We start from the raw sequence: 22,048 nt of genomic DNA, 5'->3' as shown, positions 1-22,048 counted from the left end.
GCGTCTTAAGTGAGTCTTTAGAGAAAGGTAGTCCTAAAAGTGCCGTAAACATCTATTTACATGGCATGGGCTGGTATACATATAAAAAAAATAACAGGTATGTTTCAGGTCCACGGGCTGTCCCAGGTTAGTGTGTGTGGAAAGCAAGATAATATGATAGCTAACGTATACAAGTGTCAAGCGCACATTTACTTAGCACTCATGTTTGTATTCCACCACACATTTCTCAAGGAAATATAGCTAGTTCATGTCATTGTCACAGATGAGTCGGCAGAGATGCTCTCCCTTCACAATGACCCTGGCCAGGACAGAGACGGCGGCAGCACCTACCGCTGAGCCTGGATCACTGCGATCAGAGGTGGGCCGGCCCGCTGCACCTCCTCTGGCCCTCAGTGTTCCATGAGGGCTTCAGAGGAGCGATGTGGTGACCCCACACCACCCTCCACAGCTCCTCGATACTCTGTCTGCTCCCATAAACCACGATATTGCATTGTCCTCGTTCCGCCGCCAGAGTGCAGCAAGGAAATGTCGGACGACAGGAAGGGGACTTGCCGCCTCCCCGTCCAGCCCCCTGTTCCGCCTACTCTTCCAGCAGCCACAACGCCCTGCTTTGTGACGAAACACTCTAACACTCCGCTTGACCAATAAGCTGTCATCTCAGGCAACACACTGCCCAATAGGAGCCAAAGAAGGGGAGGGCGTCAGACCATCTTTCTATATCCGCGTTTTTTTTTGTTTGCTTTGTTGTTGTTACGGGAGTTACCCGGATGTTGGGCCGCATCACTAACAACATGAGTAAAAAAAAAATGTCACGTGATCAGTGTTTAATGAAGAAGATCGTAAAACTTAATGCAGAGTAGTGTACCTACAGAGGAGTGTGTAAATACGCTCCAGCGTATATGTTACAGACGTGTATTTCGAAAAGACCGCAGTGCTTAATTTGTAATAGAATGAGTGCAGGTGATAAAAGTTCTGCTCAAATTCCTGCTGCGAGTGGTAAACGTCAGCGCACAGAATTCAATACATATCCTGCTAGTCTTTTTCCATGAGACACCCCCCCGCCCCTATATCTTGTGCAAGTTCCTGCTTTCTCCCTTCTGCGACGGCTTTCCAAACTTGCTTCTTCCCCCTCTCGTCCTCGCGGTTAATGTCTGATGAAAAAAAATTAAGGGTGTCCACAAAAGTGAGTCTCGCATTGGAAGACTGGGTGTCACAATTCACTATTGTTGCCCAATACTTCGCGACACTGTAGCATTCAAGTAGGCAACACTTCAGAACTATTTAACATAAGGATACCCTGTTTATCCAAGGAAAACCTGAGATACAACGGTCCTTTCTCTGTTCTCGGAGAACACTATCGGCCATGTGTTCCTATTTGCTAGTAGGGAAGGCTGGTAACAGGCTCGCAACACCCATTGGGGTCACCAGAGATAATCCCAGTTTAACGGCAAACAAGCACTGGTAACCGTAAGGTTCGTAAACTTTTGAAAAATTTGAAACAGTTGGGAGCCAATACGCAGTAAGTGAGTGAATGAAGTTTATTTCAGAAAAGTCTTTCCATAAACTTACACACAATAAAACAATGTTGTTAAAACATTGTTAAGACTAATTGTGATCAGTTTGAGACCTAGCATAGCATAACACTCTTTTAAATAATAAAATCCCAAGATTGCTCTCTTTAAAAGGAAATAAAAAGTGGAGCTGGTCTAGTAACCCCACCTAAAAAAACAGAGTCAGAGGCGCAAAGGTGGCAAACTGTATAAGCAACCCATTTTGGCATGAGCTAGAGATTAAGACCTTTAGCTTTCCTTATTAATCCGTTCATAAATAAAAATGTGCTTAGAGCAAAGACAATGTAAATAGTTGTGCTGCCCTTCAAGATTGTCATTGACTCCCGGTAGCTCCAGAAGCCATGGTACAAACAGAGTGGGTATATTCATTTTCCTTTAGGCTTTGCGTATGCTGGGTAGAATAACACATGGTGTATGGATTCATTTGAGGCTAGCGAGCACATAGTGCATACGGATGAGTGAACAAAGCTGCTGTTCAAATTCCATCGGGCAGTAAATGGCCCAAGTTCCAGTGTATCATAGCGAAATTTTAGATATAAGGTTTTTGCTAGTTGTTGGAGCGGGAGGTCAAGAAAGGTTTAATAAAATGAGCGGTCCTTGATAGACAAACATTGATCTGTCAGCCTACAAAGTGAGAAACTGCGACAGAGACTAGTGTATATGTACTCCCAGTGGCATTTTTTAGGCTGCAACTTAGAAGAAGCCTCCAATGAGGCGGGATCTGACCAAAATTATCCTAGGTCCAATTTTTCAAACCATTGGTGGAGGGTTTAAACCAGGAAACAATTCAGGGCTTTTCAGAGGACCAACAATTACTCACAGCCACCCGGTATGGAGTCAACTCTTTCATGCTCCAGAGCTTCACCCAATACAAAAGGGGCTTAAGTCTGGCTACTTCTCACACTCTTTTTATGTTGACATCAGAAAACATCAGTAATAAGGGAGTGCTCAATGGGAGATGGAGAAGTGAGTGTGCAAACTGGTTTACGCTTATGCTGAGAGCATCCTGATCAACATATCCCCAGAGTTCCATTCCGAACAACGTGGCTGATTGGGCCTTTAGTTTGTAGAGTTCAAGAGCCGGCATTAGAGCTCTCGATGTTGTTCCCTGGAATCTCCTGTATATTGCTGAGGCCTGGTGTTGAATCCCAACCCTTCTTTTCTTTATGTGTGCAGACCACAACAATTTACTCTTGAGCATTATGCTCAGGTAATTGAAGCAAAGTTACTTACCTTCGGTAACGATATATCAGTAAGAAACATTAGTTAGTTATAGATTCCTTACCTCAGAATTACCCCTAGGTGTCAGACTGGATCCGGAAAGTTTTTTCTTCAGCAGTACCTTTGCGTGTCGGAACGTGGCGTCGGTCGGCTCTGCGTCCGTCATCGGCTTCGTGGTCACCGGGAAGACATCGCGGCAGCTACTCGCGTGCTGACGTTGGTTCTGTACACGACTTTCCGTGCCAAAACGCAAAGCCATCAGGGGCGTAACACAGGCTCCCGCATCACCCGTGGTGTGGGTGGGCCCCGATCTGCAGGGGGGCCCCTCAGCACAGTAAGCAGGCCCAATAGCTCCGGATTAAATCCGGCGCAGGGCCCCTCCGTGTGCGTGGCAAAGGGGACCCCTCAACTTTCGTTACGCCACTGAGAGCCATGCAAGACACTGATCATTAGTGCACAAAACTAGGGCCCTGAAAGGATGTCCTTAACCCTAGAAATCAGTTCGCAGAACGGGGAGGATGGGTGGGGCGGTAAGGAATCTGTAATTATCCAATGTTTCTGACAGATATAGCATTACCGAAGGTAAGTAACTTGTACATCTGATAGAAACATGTTAGTTATAGATTCCTTACCTTAGAATAGATACCCCAGCAATCCCAACTCCAGCGGTGGGTCTGCGAATTAAAATCACACCAGAAAGTCCTGGAGAACAGAATGGCCAAAGAAGCCGTCTCTCCGGACTTGGCTGTCCACGCCGTAGTGTTTGGTGAACGTGTGCAGCGATGCCCACGTGGCCACCTGACAGATGTCATTCAGAGAAACTCCTCTTCCCAAGGCAGTACTGGCTGCTGTCGCCCTGGTGGAATGAGAGCTTAGCCCCACTGGAGGCTCCATTTTAGCTAGAGAGTAACAAGTCTTAATACACAACACACCCATTGAGAAATGGTGCATTTGTGTATTGCCCGACCCTTCTTTGCACCCACGTAGCCAACAAAAAGTTGGTCATCCACCGGAAGTGTTTTATGCGATCCAGATAGAAGGAGAGCGCATGTTTTGGGTCCAGATGGTGGAGCCTCTCTTCTTCCTTTGAAGGATGCAGAGGCAGGAAGAAGGTGGGCAAAGTGATGGTCTGCCCGATGTGGAAGGCAGTGACTACCTTAGGAAGAAAGGATGGAAGGGTCAGGAGAACCACCTTGTCCGGATGAACAGACAAGAAAGGAGGTTTGGAGGAAAGAGCCTGGAGCTCACACATCCTTCTAGCAGAAGTGATGGCTACCAGGAAAGCAGTCTTAAGAGTTAAGAGACGTAAAGGACAGTTATGAAGTGGCTCTAAGGGAGCAAACATTAAGTAAGTCAGTACAAGATTCAAGTCCCACTGAGGCATAACAAAAGGAATTGGAGTAAAGAGATGCGTTAAGCCTTTCGAAAAACGGTTAACTACTGGGGACTTGAAAAGTGAAGGCTGATCTGGCAGCCGAAGGAAAGCAGAGATAGATGAAAGGTGGCCCTTGATAGTGCCTAGAGCAGAGCCCTGCTGGGCTAAAGAGAGAAGGAACAAGAGTACTTCAGAGAGAGGGGCAGAAAAGGGATCCAAGCATTTGCTGTGCACCATGCCACAAATTTGTTCCACCTGCATGCATATACCGTCTTAGTGGAGGGATGCCTGTCTGTCAAGATTATGTCACAGACTTCAGGAGGCAGGTCAAAAGAAGTCAACTGCCGCTGCTCAATCTCTACGCGAGGAGGTGGAGAGTGGACAGGTTCGGGTGGAGGACCGTCCCTTGCTGCTGCAACAGAAGATCCTCCCAAAGAGGCAGTCTGATCGGAGGATCGATGGCCATGTTGATAAGCTCGGGATACCAGACTCTTCGGGCCCAATCCTGAGCCACAAGAATGACTTGGGCCGGTCGCACCTGATCTTCTTAAGCACTCTGGGCAGAAGTGGTATAGACGGAAAGGCGTACAACAGACTGCAACTCCACTTGCGATGAAAAGTGTCGCAGAGCGAGTGCCGCCTTGGAAATTCCAATGCGCAGAATTGCTGACATTGCACATTCTCTTCAGTGGAAAATTGATCTAACCAAGGCTCTCCCCACTGTTGAAAGAGACCTTGCACCACCTCCTAGTGTAGACGCCATTCGTGATCCATCATGCACCTGCAGCTGAGTTCGTCCGCCCTGGCGTTCAGAGAACCTGCCAGGTGTTGAACCACCAAGGAAATGCCTTGATGTTCCGGCCATGTCCTGAGGCGAAGGGCCTCCTCACATAGGGTCCACGACCCCACCCGCCCTGTTTGTTGCAATACCACATGGCGGTGGTGTTGTCCATGAACACCTGCACTACTCTTCCCCGACAGATGGAAGGAATGCCTTCAGTGCAAGAAAGTTTGCCCGGAGCTCCAGGCGGTTGATGTGAAGCCCAGACTCTGCTGGAGACCAGAGGCCTCTGATCTCCACCTCTCCCATGTGGCCGCCCCGTCCCAGAAGGGAGGCATCTTTCACTACAGTGTGGTCAGGTTGGCGAAGAGAGAGGGACCTGCCACTGACCCAATCCTGGTTCGTGAGCCACCACTGCAGTTATTGAGCAGTGCCCTCCAAAATCTGGACGTAGTCGGACAGATTCCCCGATGCTGCGCCCACTGGAACTTCAAGTCCCACTGCGGAGCCCACATATGCCACCTAGCATGATTGGTCAGCAGGATGCAGGAGGCCATGACGCCCAGCAGCCTTAGAGTCATTCTAACCGAAACCCGGGACAAGGGCTGAAAGATCGGAATCATAGCCTGAATGTTCCAGACTCGTTGTTCAGGAAGATAGACCCGATACTGCACCATGTCCAGAAGCGTTCCGATGAAGAAGAGCATCTGAGAGGGAATCTGGTGCGACTTTGGCACATTGATGGAGTACACCAGCTGATGCAGGAGGTCAGCCGTAGTCTGGAGGTGGGAGACGACTGCCTGAGGCGAACCGCCTTCAACAGCCAGTCGTCGAGATAGGGAAAGACTGAAACCCCTGATCTGCGCAGATGAGCTGCGACCACCGCCATCACTTTCGTGAACACTCGAGGGGCACTAGTAAGGCCAAAGGGCAGCAATTTAAACAAAGTTCATTCATTCAAATAGTTTTATTCGAGTAAACTCATAAAAGCAGAACAAAGCATTCATGATTCAAGCAAAATTACAGAGTTACATGGTATTGAGTTAAAATTTACATAATCAACATAATTTGATTAGGATAAACATGGTTCAAGCAAATGGAAGAATTTAGAAATTCATTAAGATTAATTACAATAAATAAAATTATTTGATGTGAAGTTAAAACAAATAAAATTGGATTACAATCAATCAGTACATGGTCAAACTTAGTGACAAAAAATTGTTATTCAAAGACAGACAATCAACTATCCCCGCTTTGAGTTCTGCCTTAACACCCACACACATCCTAAATATTTGGCTACCGCTACTGAGATAAATGGCAAAGTACTTGTGCATATCAGCCTTTCGGCTTCAGAGCTCCTATTGGTACCCAGTAGCTTGCTCATTGGGGTAAGCCAAACGCGCCTCAGAGTTGCATATACAGGGCAGGCGAAAAGAAGGTGGGCAATTGTTTCCTTTTGACTCCCACAAGCCGGGCAGATGTCAATACTTTCATCAGACCACCTGGAGGTCAATGCCTTCACAGGCAATGAACCAGCTCTAATCTGGAAGTAGCGCTTCCTATCCCCAGGCTTGGTGATAATATCCCAGTAGGATTCAAGCCTGGGCATAAGTTTTACCCCTAGAAAGGCCCCCGCCATGGATGATGAGTCAGTGACGCTCCAGGCATGATATGCAGCCTGTTCCCAATATTTCTCCTTTATTAGATTCTTGGATGGGAATAAGGCTTCAGCTGGGTTTTCCCACTTCGTTTGCATGCCTAGAGCAACCAAACTATCTCTGAGATGACTTAGCCCCCGGATCTTGTGGTAGGAATCAGATTTAATAACGTCCACAAACCCTGCAGCATATGCGGAGAGCTCAGGCGTCGTTCACAACCTACGCCAGTATAAAATAGGACGTTGCTTGGCGACATCTGCAATGGCCTTCCTGCCCAAATCATATCTCAGCGGTAGTAAGGGTGTACTCTGGGGGAGACTAGTGATGTTGCGAAAAAAAATATTTTCTGAGAGTGTCAATGGTGCCATCTTCTCAAACCCCCATAATTCTGCGCCATATAGCTCGGAGCTAACAGCTTTAGATTCATAAACTTGGAGAACCGGCTGTACAAAGAAAATAAAGTTGGGGCCATGGCGCAGCCTTGCTGCACCCCACGTTCAACCGGGAATTGGGGGGTGACCCTGCCCTGACCTCCCCATTGGATTTTGGCATAATTGGCCTTGTGTAGCCTCATTACCATTGTCAAAATGGCATCGGATAGACCTATGTTCTTTCATGTAACCCATAACTGTGCGCGGGGAACAAGATCAAAGGCTGCACGTAGGTCAACAAAGGCAGCATAAAGGCTACCTTTGCCCAAGATCACAGTCTTCCAGTAAAGAAGAATAAAACGGGAGACTTGATTGATTGTACTGATATATTTACGAAAGCCTGCTTGAAATGGGGGCAACACTCTAGTCTCCTCGATCCAGTCAAGAATTTTGTTCAGGGTCATCCTCCCAATTACTTTTTGAATTGTGTCTATCAGGCTGATAGGCCTGTAGTTTCCAGGTTGAGTTTTGTCTCCCTTTTTGTACACTGGAATAATTACCGCCCCTTTCCAGCAATCCGGGACCGGGCCCCCTTGCGCTGTTGCATTCGCCAGCAACTGAATATATCTGCTCCACCGTGGCTTATCATGAAGGAAGACATCGGCGGGAACACCATCTGGCCCCGGAGCTCTACCTCCTGCCACTGCATTAAGAGCTGTTATACATCATTACTACTAAAACATCATCTTTATAAAAAACAGATCTAGGAACTTCCATTTGATTTTCTAAAGGGTTGTGCCCATACTGTGGTTCAAAATAATTAACCCACCCTTCCTGTGAGATATAGTTTACAGGCTGATCAGAATGGCCCCCTCTGCCCCACTTAATAATGTTCCAGAGTAATCTGGAATTCTTATTGTCACTTGCTTCTTTGAGCTCCTGCCAACAGAGCTCATCTCATAAGGTCTTGGCTTTGGAGATAACTCTTTCATACTCCTGCCTTCCTTGATGGACAGCTACTAGGTTACCAGCCCTTATAGCATTACCCAAGAAAATTCTAGCTATCCTACAGTCATCATTATACCACCGTAGCGGTTTAGGAGGCGCTAGGTTCTTAGTTTTGGCAGGCACTAGAAAATGGGCACTAATACATTTAAACAGGCTATCATGTACTGAGGTTACCCCGTTCAGATTAGCTCCAGAAATATTGACTTGTTCCAGCGCCAACAAGGCACTATCAACCTCCTTAGTTATTTGATTCAATACCTCCACCTTGGGAACTATACGTGACCAATTAAGTCGCCGCATGTCATTAGTAAAGACAATATTTGGGGGGCACAGCTCAACCCGATCAACCCGAGGATCATCCTTCTTCCACTAATCGTGAGTGACACACAGAGGATTATGGTCATTTTCCATGCGGTCCCCAACCATCATGTCAACTATCGTGTGCCAAAACCTCAGGCCGCAAAGGACATAGTGAATTCTACTTTTACTGCGCCCATTATTAAATGTTTCGACCCCAGCCTTATCTTTCGGCGTCCTGCCATTAAGTGCCCTAAGTCCCCTTTAATAGCAGACAGAGTTGATCTGAATGGCAACCTCTGTCCACTTCTTTACGGGGTTAAGTTCTAACTTGGGCACTCCCCATTGGCTATCTTCATCGTCATCAGCAAGATACCATTCGGGAGCAGCCAAGGGCTTAAAGGTTGTGTTTAAATCGCCCGCGACAATCACATTATTGGCTGCCGAATGTAGCTCGATGAGGGAGTCCAAGGCCACTATAACCTGGGACTTACCCCCTCGAACCCCCCTCACATAGACGTTATAAATATCCAGACATCCCATGGAACCCAAGTCCAATTTTAGAACCTGGATATCATTACTCGCTGAAGGCAATTCTTTGATAGTCAAAGGGAGTTGTTGGCGCACCCAAATAGTTAAACCACCCATTGGACGCCCCTTGGCCCCTTTAATTGCAGGAACAAAGAAATTTAAGAAGCGGGAGCAATAGTGTGGTTCAGATGCCCTGATCTCCTGGAAGAGACAAACATCAAAATCACTAATACATGTTAGCCAGTCTGATGCGGCCTCCGGCACCCTCCTCTGATGCGGTACGCTAGCAACCAGCAAAGCCCCCTGGGAATTGTAGTCGCAGCTGGATGGTCTCGGCGGCCATGTGAAGAGCAGGACTCTGGAAGCAGAACGCTGGCGGGTCAAAGCAGGAGCCGGTAAGTACTCAGATATAGCCGTTTCCCTCACAGCAGTAGCTGGCTTGATTGGTCAGCAGGATGCAGGAGGTCATGACGCCACGCAGCCTCAGAGTCATTCTAACCGAAACCTCAGACAGGGGCTGAAAGATCGGAATCATAGCCTGAATGTCCTGGACTCGCTGTTCAGGAGGATAGACCCGATACTGCGCCATGTCCAGAACCATTCTGATGAAGAAGAGCTTCTGAGAGGAAATCAGGTGCGACTTCGGCACATTAATGGAGAACACCAGCTGATGCAGGAGGTCAGCCGTAGTGTGGAGGTGGTATATGGCTACCTGAGGCGAGCCGCCTTCAACAGCCAGTCGTCGAGATAGGGGAAGACTGAAACCCCTGATCTGCGCAGATGAGCTGTGACCACTGCCATCACTTTTGTGAACACTCGACGGGCACTAGTAAGGCCAAAGGGCAGCACTGTAAACAAAGTGCTCTTGGTCTACCGTGAATCGCAGGTAACGCCGGTGGGCCAGCAGGACGGGGATGTGAAAATAAGCGTCCTGCAAGTCCAAAGCTACCATCCAGTCTTGCGGGTCGAGGGCAGACAAGACCTGAGCAAGATTCAACATCTTGAACTCCTCCTTCTGGAGGAAGCGATTGTCATCCCTGAGATCCAAGATAGGATGCAGGCCCTTGTCCTTCTTGGGAACCAAAAAGTAGTGGGAGTAGCAACCATGACCTACTTCTGGGACAGGAACGAGCTCGATGGCTTCCTTGGCCAAGAGAGCTGTAACTTCCTGCTGGAGAAGTGCCAGATGATCCTCTGACATGCGGTGGTAACAAGGTTGCATGGCTGGAGGGGTAGTCTCGAAGGGGAGGGAGTACCCCTTTGGACTATCTGCAAAACCCACCTGTCCGAAGTGATGGTGCACCAGGGGGGAGGTGATGGCGTATCCTGCCGCACATTGGCGTTTGATGGGCCTGAAAGGTTGGACTAGGAAGGTTTGGAAGCTGCTGCAGAGGGGGGGGGGGGGGGGGGGGGGGTGGACTGGCCGTGTTAGAACTAGAAACCTGTGTACCTTTACCGCACTACAGATTCCAGAATGCATTGCAGGATAGGGGAGTGGTGTGCTGTCCCATACTGACGTGGGGCTGATCAGGTGATACTTTTGGGAGGTTCTTAAGCCTCCAAGTGCAAAATGGAGGTGCTTGGCTTTAGTTAGCTAATCCTCCCTGATCTAGTTTGATTCCTTCTCTTCGTTACCTAGTTGCTGTTCCTGTGAGTCTCAAGGGCTCAGTCTCTTCCACTCCGAAAACCGAGCGTGCTGAGCGCTATTTCCTTTTCTGCTCCTGGATTGTGTTTGCTTGTCATTGTCTACAGAGCTCCATGGCTGAAACGTGCGGACGCATGTATTTACGTTACGGGCCATTTCCTTTTCAACCTCGGGCAAGTGCTGAGACGCGCTTGTCATACTCCGAACCCAGTCTTTTCATTGAAACGCGAGGACGCGTTTATTTACTTTGCAAGACCTCTGCACCGCTGCCCTTTGACCTCTCGTGAAGCGCTGAGACACGCTTATTGCTTTTCTTTGCTTACTCGGTCACATTTAGTGAAAATGCGAGGACACGTTTATTTCTTCTTTGTTGCCACCGCATTTCTCCTATTAGCGCTGATAAGCGCCTGCTGGTTGCCGAGTCCGGCCCTCCCGGATTGCGTTCCTACACGCAAGGACACGTTTCTATTTCCTCAAATCCATTTATCCTGCTGGAACCCGTGAGGACGTGACCTCTTTTTTGATTTGTAAACCATACTTGATTCCTATGGACTTCTGAGCCCGATTGCACTTTTGACGGACATTTTGAATCACAATGTGCTAAGGAACTTTACCTGTTTTCAAGATTGTGTTCTTGGCAAGACTTCTCCCCCCCTGTTTATTTTTTGTACACAAGACCAATAATATTTCAAAACACCCCTGTATTAAGATACCTCTTCAGCCAAAGCTACAGGTGAGTGTGGGACAGCACATATATAGTATTGTACAGAATAGAGACACCATTTTGTATAGAAAACTTTATTGATTTCTTGTTCATGTTCTATGTTACCTCACAGTTATCCTGACGATCCCCTGGCCTGTTCATCTCCTCAGCTTGTTGAAAGTTAACTCTTGGTCTCTTCATTTTCTGGGGTAATCACCTTCTCTGCTGTGTTCTTTAAAGACACCAAGAAGGTGGTACCTGGAGAAAAATTCAGACATTGGCTTCGCTCCAGGGGAATTGGACTTCTGCCTGGATCTACCAGAAAGCCAGACAGAAAGGCAAGGCCACGCTTAATACATCCCCCTGAGCGAAGAGTTAGGATGGATGAGACTCTAATAGGCGAGTCCGCGGAAAGCACAATGAGAGAGCTAGCTGCAGCTGTAGTGAATTTACAAACTAAATTAAAACTGGTTAAGGGTGAAAATCAACACCTAGTTTCAGAGATCACTATACTGAAAACACAAAAACAAATGGAGAGTAAAGTATCTGACACTACTCCTAGATTTAAACGTAGTTACATACAACCTGCCCACTTTCAAGTTCCCTCTGCCTCCACTGCTGGTCCCTCACAGACTACTCCGTCGCCTGTTAACGTCACAGTGGTTACACCCCCCAGACACCTCTTGTCATTCTCGAAAGATTCAATGGAGACAGTAGTAAATACGGGGTTTCATGAATCAATGCCATCTACAGTTTCTCTGTAGAGCAGCGTCATTTCCAGATGACGGTGCCAAGGTGGCGTTTATCATTTCTTATCTAAGTGGTAGTGCTGCCTTGTGGGCTGTAACCTTAGTAGAAAACGATGACCCCATATTATACAATTTGACCATGTTTAAAGACCGAATGAGAAGTCTGTTTGCTAGACATTCTTATATGAAAGCTAGCTATAATGAGTTATTAAATCTCAAACAAGAAACTAAAGATCTGTTAACTTATATTACCACTTTTAATAGACTGGTTACCGAGACTCAGTGGCCTGAGGAGAATAGAACTTCGCTATTTTTTTATTTTTTTTAATTTTTTTATTATTATTTTATTTATTTATTTATTTATTTATTTTTGTCCTCATTTGCCTTACCCCCTGCTTAGGGAATGCCAACCACCTTGCGTGTCCCCGACCGAGAGAGGGAACCAAAAAAATGATACCCATCTCTGGAACTGGACTCCGAGATATTTTACTGGTGGCAGAGAAGTCCCAAGAAGAAGGGGAATTTAAATTCTTACGCTGACTCCATCTAGGTATGTCTCAACCTGCAGGACCAAAAAACCGTATCGGGGCCAGACCCGGTCCAAGGAGTGTTGTTGGCATAATCATAGGACCCGGGGAAAAAAGAAAAAAAAAAACAAAAAAAAAACAAACCCCGGAACACTATCTCCACTGTATCAACAGATCCCAAAAGGCCAGATTACGGTTATTGCAAGCTCTAGCCATGTCCACCTTTGATGTTTCATATAAAGACGTGAGCCAGTCCGAATATATTGGAGCAGATTTTTCCACCCACCGTATGCAAATCTGCCTCCTAGCCAACAGAATAGCATAAAACAGAAAAGATCTTGCTTCGCCAGAAATACTGTCCTCGATTCCAAAGATGATTAGTGGCAATGAAATTACTAATGATGTGTTCATAATGGAATTTAAGGTAGACAGCACTTCCTCCCAGAACTGACCGATGTTGGGGCATTCCAAGAACATGTGAATATCTGAAGCTCCTGGTAAATTACATTTATTACACTTCTTGTCTGGGAGAAATTTGGAAAGTCTCAGCGGTGTTATATAAGCCCGGTGTGCTGTGAACAGATGGTTGCGCCTCAGCCATGATGGCTTCACCACTTTATAGAGGAGCGCAAAAGATCTTAACCATATCTCCTCACATTGTAAGCCCATTGTCTCTCCCCACAATTCATCTGGAAGGGTGAAATCCCCATCGGTTTCCTCCAGAAGCTGCCAATACCAGAAGGCCACCTCCTTACCACCCCTAGGTCTTTCTAGTAGCAGCTGCTCCAGGGAGCTTGATTTCCCAAATAATACATCTTTGCACCGCTGGGCTCTCCCCCAGCTTTCCAGCTGGATGAATTTAAATCTAGAGAATGCTGGACCTATACGCTCATGTAATACAACCCAAGGAAGTATCGATCCGTCCACCAATAACTCTCCCCATCTAGTAATTCCAGCTTCCTCTAGTGAGGAAGATAAGCTATCCCTAAGACACTCCGGTAAACCCGGGGAGTCCCATATGGGAGCGAAATTAGAATAGTAAGACAGCCCCAATCTTCTTCTAATGGCTAGCCAGCCCCTAGCCCAAGACTGTATGATTTTCAGTCTTATTTTCTTAAAATATTTCTGACTCCCAAATTTAAATAGAAATCCGTCAGCTGGTAGATTTGCTCCGGTTAACATGGCTTTATACATTGACACCTCCAGAAGACTCGATGGTGTTTTTAGTAACATCCTGGAGTAGGACAACTGAAAGGCCCAAGCGTAATACACTAAATCCGGTAGGGCGAGGCCCCCCTTCTCCCTTCTCCTCCTCAACTTCTTCCACACAATTCTAGTTGACTTATACTTCCAAATAAAGGAGTTAAGCTCTCGCTGACATCTGTCCAACATCTTCACATCAAACCCCAAAGGAATGGCACCAAATATAAATATAAACTTGGGAAGGATAGACATTTTTATTAAGTTGACCCTACCCATTATAGAAAGTGGCAAGTGAGTCCAAGATTTCAATAGGCCCTTACATTCCCTGGAGACTCGATCTAAGTTAGTTTGGGCAATGGTCCCAATGTCTTGGGTGATTCGGATCCCGAGATAGCGCATAGAAGTGGTGATATTTATGCCTAACCGTGGGTCCGGAATATTCCAGACCATAACCTCGGTCTTACTTGAATTGATATTATAGCCCGAGATCTTGCCGAACTCTACAGCTTTCTGAATCACGGCAGGGAAGGACAACACCGGATCCGAGGTAAAGATTAAGATATCATCGGCATATAATGCCGTCCGCCTCTCCCACTCCTTAAACTTGAATGATGGTATATTTTCGTCTGCTCGCAAAGCCTGGGCAAACGGCTCAATGTACAAATTAAAAAGGAGGGGAGAAAGCGGACAACCTTGCCTCGTACCTCTAGTGATCTTAAAGGGTTCTGTCAATATCTCATTAATCAGCAGCCTAGCCGAAGGGGCTCGATAGAGTAAGGCAATAGTTCTGCGAAAGCCCTCCCCAAAGTTAAACCTTTTTAACACATCGTTTAGGTAGGGCCAATTGACCCTATCAAAGGCCTTAGCTGCGTCGAGGGTTAAGGTGGCCAGTGGAAGGGAAAAAGCAGAGGCAATATCTATAGCCCCTACCAAATCATGTGTAAGATCTGAAAGATGGCGCCCCTTAATAAAGCCTTTCTGGTCGTGATGAATAATGGTGCCCATTACCTTACCCATTCTTGCTGAAAGTATTGCGGCAAAAATCTTATAGTCGCTATTCAGCAAAGATATTGGTCTATAGGACCCACACTCTGATACGTCCTTCCCAGGTTTGGGTATAAGAACAATTGTGGCCTCACCCCAAGATTTTGGTGGTGGCTTTCCTTCCCTAAGGATACCATTAAATAGGGTTGTCATTACTTGGACGATGATCTCCCCCAAAACTTTATAGATCTCCCCAGGGAGACCGTCTGGACCAGATGCTTTCCCTTTTTTTACCTGTCTTATTGCTTCCTTTACCTCTACCTCTGTTATTGCAATCTCTAAACTATTGCTCTGTGTTGTTGATAAGGTTGGGAGCAATATTCCATTCAGCCACGTGTTTCGTGCCATCTGATCATCAGGCAATTCTTCCCTATAGATAGTCTCAAAGAATTCATAAAAGGCTTTACCTATCTCATGACTAGCTGTCCTTGGTACCGCCTCCCCTTCCACCTTGATTTCTCTGATATATTTCTGAGCTTGGTCCGATTTAATTTTCCACGCCAGTACTCTACCCGCGGCCTCTCCAAACTCAAAATGGGAAATCTTACTTGCATTCCATCTTTTATTAACCCTCTCTTGTAGTATATTTTCTAGTTGGTGCTTTAGCTCAGCCAATTTTAACTGCTCCTCAGGAGAACCTAGAGACTGACCTAGATTGAATTCTATACCCTTCATTTCCTGTTCCAAACTATTTATCATATCTTTGTATTTTTTACTCCGATATGAGGACCTATTTGTGATGCAGCCTCTCAAAAAGGCCTTAAAGGCCTCCCAAACCACCTCTGGAGAGGAGGACTCCATATTAATTTCAAAGAAAGCAGTTGTCTCTGCGGCCAGGAATCTCACTTCACCTTCTTCAAGTAGGAGTGTCCGGTCAAAAGACCAAGAAGGATGTTGCCTCCTACTGTCGGATCTAATTGAAAAAACAAGAGCTGAGTGGTCTGACAGGTGAGATGGGAGATAATCAATCGCTATTAAAGCGTCTTTCAAATTATAAGTAAACAGAGCATAGTCAATTCTGGATGAGTGCTTGAAACGACTATTCCGATATGAAACCCCCAATTTACTGCCTGCTCTTTCCCGCCAAGGGTCCGCCAGGCCTAGCTGAACCATAATAGCTAATAGAGTTCGCCTAGACTTTGGTGAACTACAGGCCCGCGAATTTGCTGATTTGTCTAATTTAGGATTCAGCACAATATTAAAATCGCCCATCCAAATCACCGGATCCTGAAAAAGTAGCAAATGATTTCTGACGGCGTCCAAATGCGATGGATCATCCGAATTTGGACCATAATAGCCCACCAAGGTGTACCGTTGACCCACCAACTGAACTCTCAATATCAGCCATCTCCCTGTATGGTCCTCTATACACTCCAAGATTTGGGCTTTCGCAGCTCTTTTAAAAATAAATATAACCCCCCTAATATTAGCATTGTGGTCAGTAGAGCTGAATTTATCGACCCATTTCTGTTTTTTGAGTATCTCTACTGCCTCTGATTTAAGAAGGTGTGACTCTTGAATTGCAATGATTTGCGCCGGGGAGTCCCTCAGGTACTGCATTATACGCTCCCTCCTACTTCTCCCTCGTAAGCCATTGACATTCCAGGACAAATAGTGGAGAGCTGTCATATTACCACCGCTACCCCCCTCGCATCAACCTTTCCCAATAGCTCTTGCGGGAACCTTAATATTTGCCATTTTTGATGTTGGACAGATGTCAGAAATAACCATTCCGCAAAATAGTAGGCAGACTTATGAGGATTTTTTGCTTTCTTCCCCCTCCCCCCCTGCACCCACCCTCCCCAGGAAAACCCTCCCCTACTTACTCTGACCTGGTGGATGGCCAGATTTACACTAACAACGACTCTCCAACCTCACCTCCACCCTATTGGTATAGTCTGTAGACAAACTCAGAACCAATATGGCTATTGAAAGGAAACTTATATTTGTGATGTCAGCGGACTCTTACAAGGTGAAGGGAATGCAGCGAGTGGGTCACACTCGTATACACACAAACCTTATTAGATTTAATTTAACTTGTGTTTCCCCTACACTCACTCTTGTCATAAGATAGGTTAGGAGAAAAATAGAGAAGGAATTTATTTTTATATCATTACTAATAGCAGGTGTAGTTATGTATTTATTTTTTATGCATTTATTTATTTATTATAACTCATTCCTACTCACCCCCCTTTGCTATTTCCCTTTTTTTTTTTAAATTCTTTTTATTTTTTATTTTTTATTTTTTTTTCTATTCATTTCCCTTCCTACCATGATTTTTACCTATTGTGATTCAGGGCTATATAGACTTTAACAGAACTAGTATAGACCAGACATAACTTGTAATGTCGGTTAACCTATATCAGACCCAAATAACCCACTATCCTTTATTCTGAGCCTGAGCCTGGGCATGGTCTCTAATAGATTCTAATAGCTCATCTGCTTCCGATGGTGAACGGACATTATGCATTTTATTGTTGTACATAATACGCAAAAATGCTGGGAACCTCATCTGGACAGTGGCGCCTACAGCTCTAAATTTTTCCATGCGCTGCCCCAACTCCCATTGCCTGTCAAGCGTGGTCTTCGATAGGTCTGATCGCACCTCAAAAGAGAAGTCCGGGCCCTGTAATGATCTATCTTTCAGTGCGAGGTTCAGGATCTTATCTTTAAGTGAGAACGTTAGGAAGTTAATCAAAACCTTTCTAGGTTTATCTCTCCCTGGCTTTAGGCGGAATGGGTCACGGTGGACTCGCTGGATGTCATTGTCAAGCATCTCAGCTGACTCCTCCAAGTTAAGATAATCTTTTAGGATCTTGATCACAAAGCTTTTAAGATTTGTGCCCTCTTTTCCTTCTGGGATCTTTAAGAGTCGCAGGTTATTTCTCCGGGAATAATTCTCCAAACTCTCAACTCGCTCTCGCATACTTTCACCATCCTTCTGCAGTGCTTGAATTTTGGATCTAGCTATCTCGAGTTTAGATGACAATAGTCCCACCGAACCTTCCAAAACCTCTGTCCTTGCGCATAATCCGTCCACTTTTTGGTCCAGCATGTCACAGGATGCTCTAATCTCATTCTGATTCACCTTAGAAACTGCGAAATCAGCGCGGATTTCCTACCTCATTGCAGCTATTGATTTTACTAGGGCCTCCAGTGTGTTCCCAACCCCTGGGCCTTCCAAATCGCCCTCACCTTCACCTTCGTCTGTTGCTGCTACGTTGTTAGAGGCAACCCCCTTTTGGGGCCCTTGATATCCTTCATGGGATTGCTGGTTACTTACTGCTGTGACCTCCGTTTCATTTATAGGTGCGGGGGGCTCCGCTAACCCATTTGCTGTACTGGGAACAGGGATGGCTATTGGGAGTGTTAGTTCTACAGGCGCTGTTGTCTCCTTCGACCCACCATCAAACTTGGGTGTTGGTGTAGGTGTTGATGCGATTACTGATGTTGAAGCTGTCTGTACCTCTGAACTCCCTGTCCCGGCAGTCGCCATCTCTGATGTAATGTCCAGTACTTGGGGTAGTACTTTAAAAAACGTGCGTAGCGAAGGGGTGATGCCACTGAGTTTCTTTAGGGGTTGACTCTTTCCCCTTTTCTGCTTTGTGTCTTTAACCAATTCACTAGTGGCACTTGTGGAACCCCCCTGAGGTTGTCTTTTTTTTTTTAATCCCCTGCGCCCTTTCTCTGAACTCTTATTCCCACTCCTAGTGTTCTTTAGCGCTACGGGCTTATTTCCCCCTTCAGAGTCAGATTCCCTGCTGGAGTCTCTGACTGCCGTACAGTCCGTTACACCAAAGTCTGCCGTGCCTACCTTGTCCTTGTCCTTCAAACACGCTGATGTATCCACGCTCACCTTCGAGCCTGCTTCCGGATTTACAGCAGCGGCGTAGCTCTCAGCTTGGCCCCCTCTCCTCCTCCGCTCCGCCACCACGGCTCCTCGGAGCACCCGGGCAGCCGCCGTGCGGCCGCGCCAAAGCTCCACGGCTGCTTGTCTCCAGCGAGGCAGGAACGCGGGCGGAAGAGGGCGGGTCACAGTAGGCAGGCACATCAATCGAGACCGGGGGTCAGTGAACGCTTCGCAGCCACCTGGTTTCTTCGTTGTTTTGCGTTTATTGCCCCTGCCCTACGAAGCGTGTCCTCTACATCGCTCTACATCGCTTTCTGTCTAGAGACGTCCCGCAGCATGGTCTCGCTCGGACAGAGTAGGGTGAGGTTCAGAAGAGCCGACTCTGGGTGTGCGAGCCGCGCTAGCCTGCGGCCGCCATGTTTTCCCAACTTCGCTATTTTACAAGGGGCTCAAAGACGAACTTAAAGATATTCTATCTCAGATTGTGGACCCCCCTGAAGACTGTTCTGCATTTATGGATTTAGTTGTAAAACTAGATCATCGTCTAACAGAGAGAAAAGGAGAAAAAACCAGGGGAGATTACTCTAGGCTCTTATTAAATCGAAGTGAGAAGAAGGAACCCAAAGACACCAGTGAGCCTATGCAAATAGAAGGGATTAGAGGTCCTTTGTCCTCTGAAGAAAAATAGAAATGCAGAAAATTTAACCTTTGCTTATATTATGGAAAAGGGGTCATTTTGCAAAAGAATGTCCTGTCAAACCTAAAGGTTCCATGAAAGATACTGCGGGTAGAAACGGTAGGTCAGTACCGTTGGAAAACTAATAGATTTGGGGAGTAGTGAGGTCGCTTTTCCAAGTCCTTTGATCTCTAAGACCTCTCAACATTTGGTGAATACCTGGGCCCCGATACCAAAACCTTTTTCTATCAATGTAGTGTTTCTGTTACCATCTCAGTTAAAGATATGAATCCTGTGAGACAAGATGCATTCCATTCATGCACTCCTTTATAACTTTCATAAATTTTCATAAAGCATTGTTTGATGATCAGTAATTCATTTATTCATAGCGAAGTTTTTTTTAAAGATTTCATTTTTTTCAAAAGTATTTCGTAAATATAGTACATCATATTTCAAAATAATAGTATTGCCCAATGCATTTCAAGCATATCGCCCTTCCTCAGGGGCCTTCCATTATATCTAGAAACAATAATCATATGTCGTCATTAGTACCTTAATGAAAACATTGTAAATGGCATAGAATCAATGTTTATAAATTACGCTGTAAAAACATAATAAGGATGAAATAATAAGTGTTGCCCTGCGTGCTTTTCTAAAAACGTAAGCATTCTGTGAGAAAATATGTAAAGCCCAAAACTGGGCACTGACCTTAGTGCTCGTAATGTAGCGTGTAAAGAGTCAGCTGCGGAAATATAAATATAATAGATTCGTTTTAGTGAAGCGAAACATGACAGAGATATCCCGTCTGTTTCTAGATTCGGTAACTGGCCGTATCTTACCGGGTCCGTGATGCGGTGATTCTTCCCTCGCTATGCTTGGCGTGCAGCGCTCTTCGCCTATGAAAGGACAAAAAATTTGAAAGAACTAGTGAAAGAGACAAAACAAACAGAACACAGTGTGCATAAAGGCACTCTACCGTGTCACAACTGTGGCAATTGTTCCGCAATTATCAAAGGTAACACCATAAATCCTTATTATGAATTACTGATCATCAAACAATGCTTTATGAAAATTTATGAAAGTTATAAAGGAGTGCATGAATGGAATGCATCTTGTCTCACAGGATTCATATCTTTATCCATAAATACTCTAATCTTGGAAGCCCAGCAAGATTACCATTTGTTGCACCAACGACAGTATCAATACTTAAGAATCAACTTTGTTAACAATATTTACCAGGAGTGCGGAACCTACCACAATTTGTTTACCATCTCAGTTAAGACATACCATGGCGATTTTAATGGATTCAGGGGCAATAGGACATTTCTTGGATATCACTATGGCCAAGGCATTGGGACTGGAATTTGTACCCAAGAAACATCCTGAAAAAGTCAGGGCAGTGGATGGGTCAGAATTATCATCTGGCATGATCCTGTATCACACTCCTGACATTATTTTAATGTGTGATAACGGCCGTTCAGAAACTATATCATTTGACTTGATCGATATCCCCAATTTCGGAGCTATCTTAGGGGTTATGGCTCCAAAAACAAAATCCCCAAATAGATTGGGTTGCTAGAACGGACACTTTGCGTTCTTCCTATTGTTTAAACCACTGTTATCAGGAAATAACACATTGGCATGTTCCGGTGTATTGTGCCTTATCCACTATCAATGGCACTTCCCTCCCCAAGGAGTATCAACAATTCTCCGAAGTGTTTGATGAAGTGAAGGCAGTAGCACTACCACCACACAGATCCTACGATTGTAGGATAGATTTAATACCTGGTGATAATCTACCCATCAGTCGCGTATATGCTCTCACTGATCTGTATGAATACTTACAGGACATGCTCAAGAAAGGATATTCCACTTCCCCAGTCTCCTCTCCCATTTTTTTTATACCTAAGAGGGAAGGAGGTGTCCGAGCTTGCCTGGACTACCGTGCCCTTAACAAGGTGACCGTAAAGAATAAATACCCTCTTCCATTCATCTCTACCCTGTTGGATCAGGTGAAGTAGGCCACCATATTTACAAAATTAGACTTGAGAGGGGCATACCATCTGATCCAAATTAGGGAAGGAGATGAGTGGAAGACGGCTTTCCGCATTAAATTCGGCCTGTACGAGTATTGTGTAATGCCTTTTGGCTTATGCAATGCTCCCGCGGCCTTCCAATTCTTCATAAATGAAATCTTAAGAGAGTACTTGGATCTATTTGTTATCGTCTACATTGACGATAAATTGATATACTCTCAGAATGAAATGGAACATGTGGAACATGTAAGCCTAATTTTGAAAAGACTACAAGAAAACTATCTTTTTGCTAAACTAGATAAATGTATATTCCATACACGAAGAGTAGCATCTGTAGGCTTCATCATCTCGTCTGCTATCGTAGAGTGGGCTAGTCCCACTCAGTCAGGGAAGTACAATCATTCCTGGGTTTCGCAAACTTTTATAGGAGGTTCATCAGTCATTTTTCAGAACTCATTACTCCTATTACCAGACTCCTGAAAAAGGGAGTAAAATTTAGATGGGATGTAACGGCCGAAAAGGCTTTTCAAACCTTAAAGAACAGTTTCACTTCTGCTCCCATTGTTAGACACGCTGATGAAACTCAGCTTAATTACATCGAAGCAGATGCCTCACAATATGATGTTGGGGGGATCCTATCTCAGCGTGATAAGAACAAGGGAACTCTCCATCCAGTGGCCTATTTTTCTAAGACACTCTCACAGGCTGAGCAAAACTATACCATTGGGGAGAGAGAATTACTAGCTATAACAAGCATTGGAAAGGAAATAGGGCTCGCATTAGGAAAGTTTGAGCTATTGGT

The 22,048-nt window shown here is 45.5% G+C and overlaps 1 protein-coding gene across 2 annotated transcripts in view; it reads right to left on the bottom strand.

Annotated features, from left to right (window-relative positions):
• The window catches only part of ZFAND4 (zinc finger AN1-type containing 4), a 333,346-nt gene extending 332,729 nt beyond the window's left edge, over positions 1-617 (bottom strand). Inside the window, exon 1 of one of the 2 annotated variants that reach the window (XM_086922308.1) lies at positions 331-617. The gene's annotated coding sequence lies outside the window, so the exon portion shown is untranslated. The remainder of the gene's footprint in view (positions 1-330) is intronic. The other variant, XM_086922307.1, reaches the window with a different exon arrangement.
• Positions 618-22,048: the final 21,431 nt, after the last annotated feature.

The sequence above is a fragment of the Lissotriton vulgaris genome, chromosome 5 (assembly GCF_964263255.1).
Source record: "Lissotriton vulgaris chromosome 5, aLisVul1.2, whole genome shotgun sequence".
Lineage (NCBI taxonomy): Eukaryota > Metazoa > Chordata > Amphibia > Caudata > Salamandridae > Lissotriton > Lissotriton vulgaris.
The sequence above is the reverse complement of the archived record's forward strand: the minus strand, read 5'-3'. Positions and strand labels throughout refer to the sequence as shown.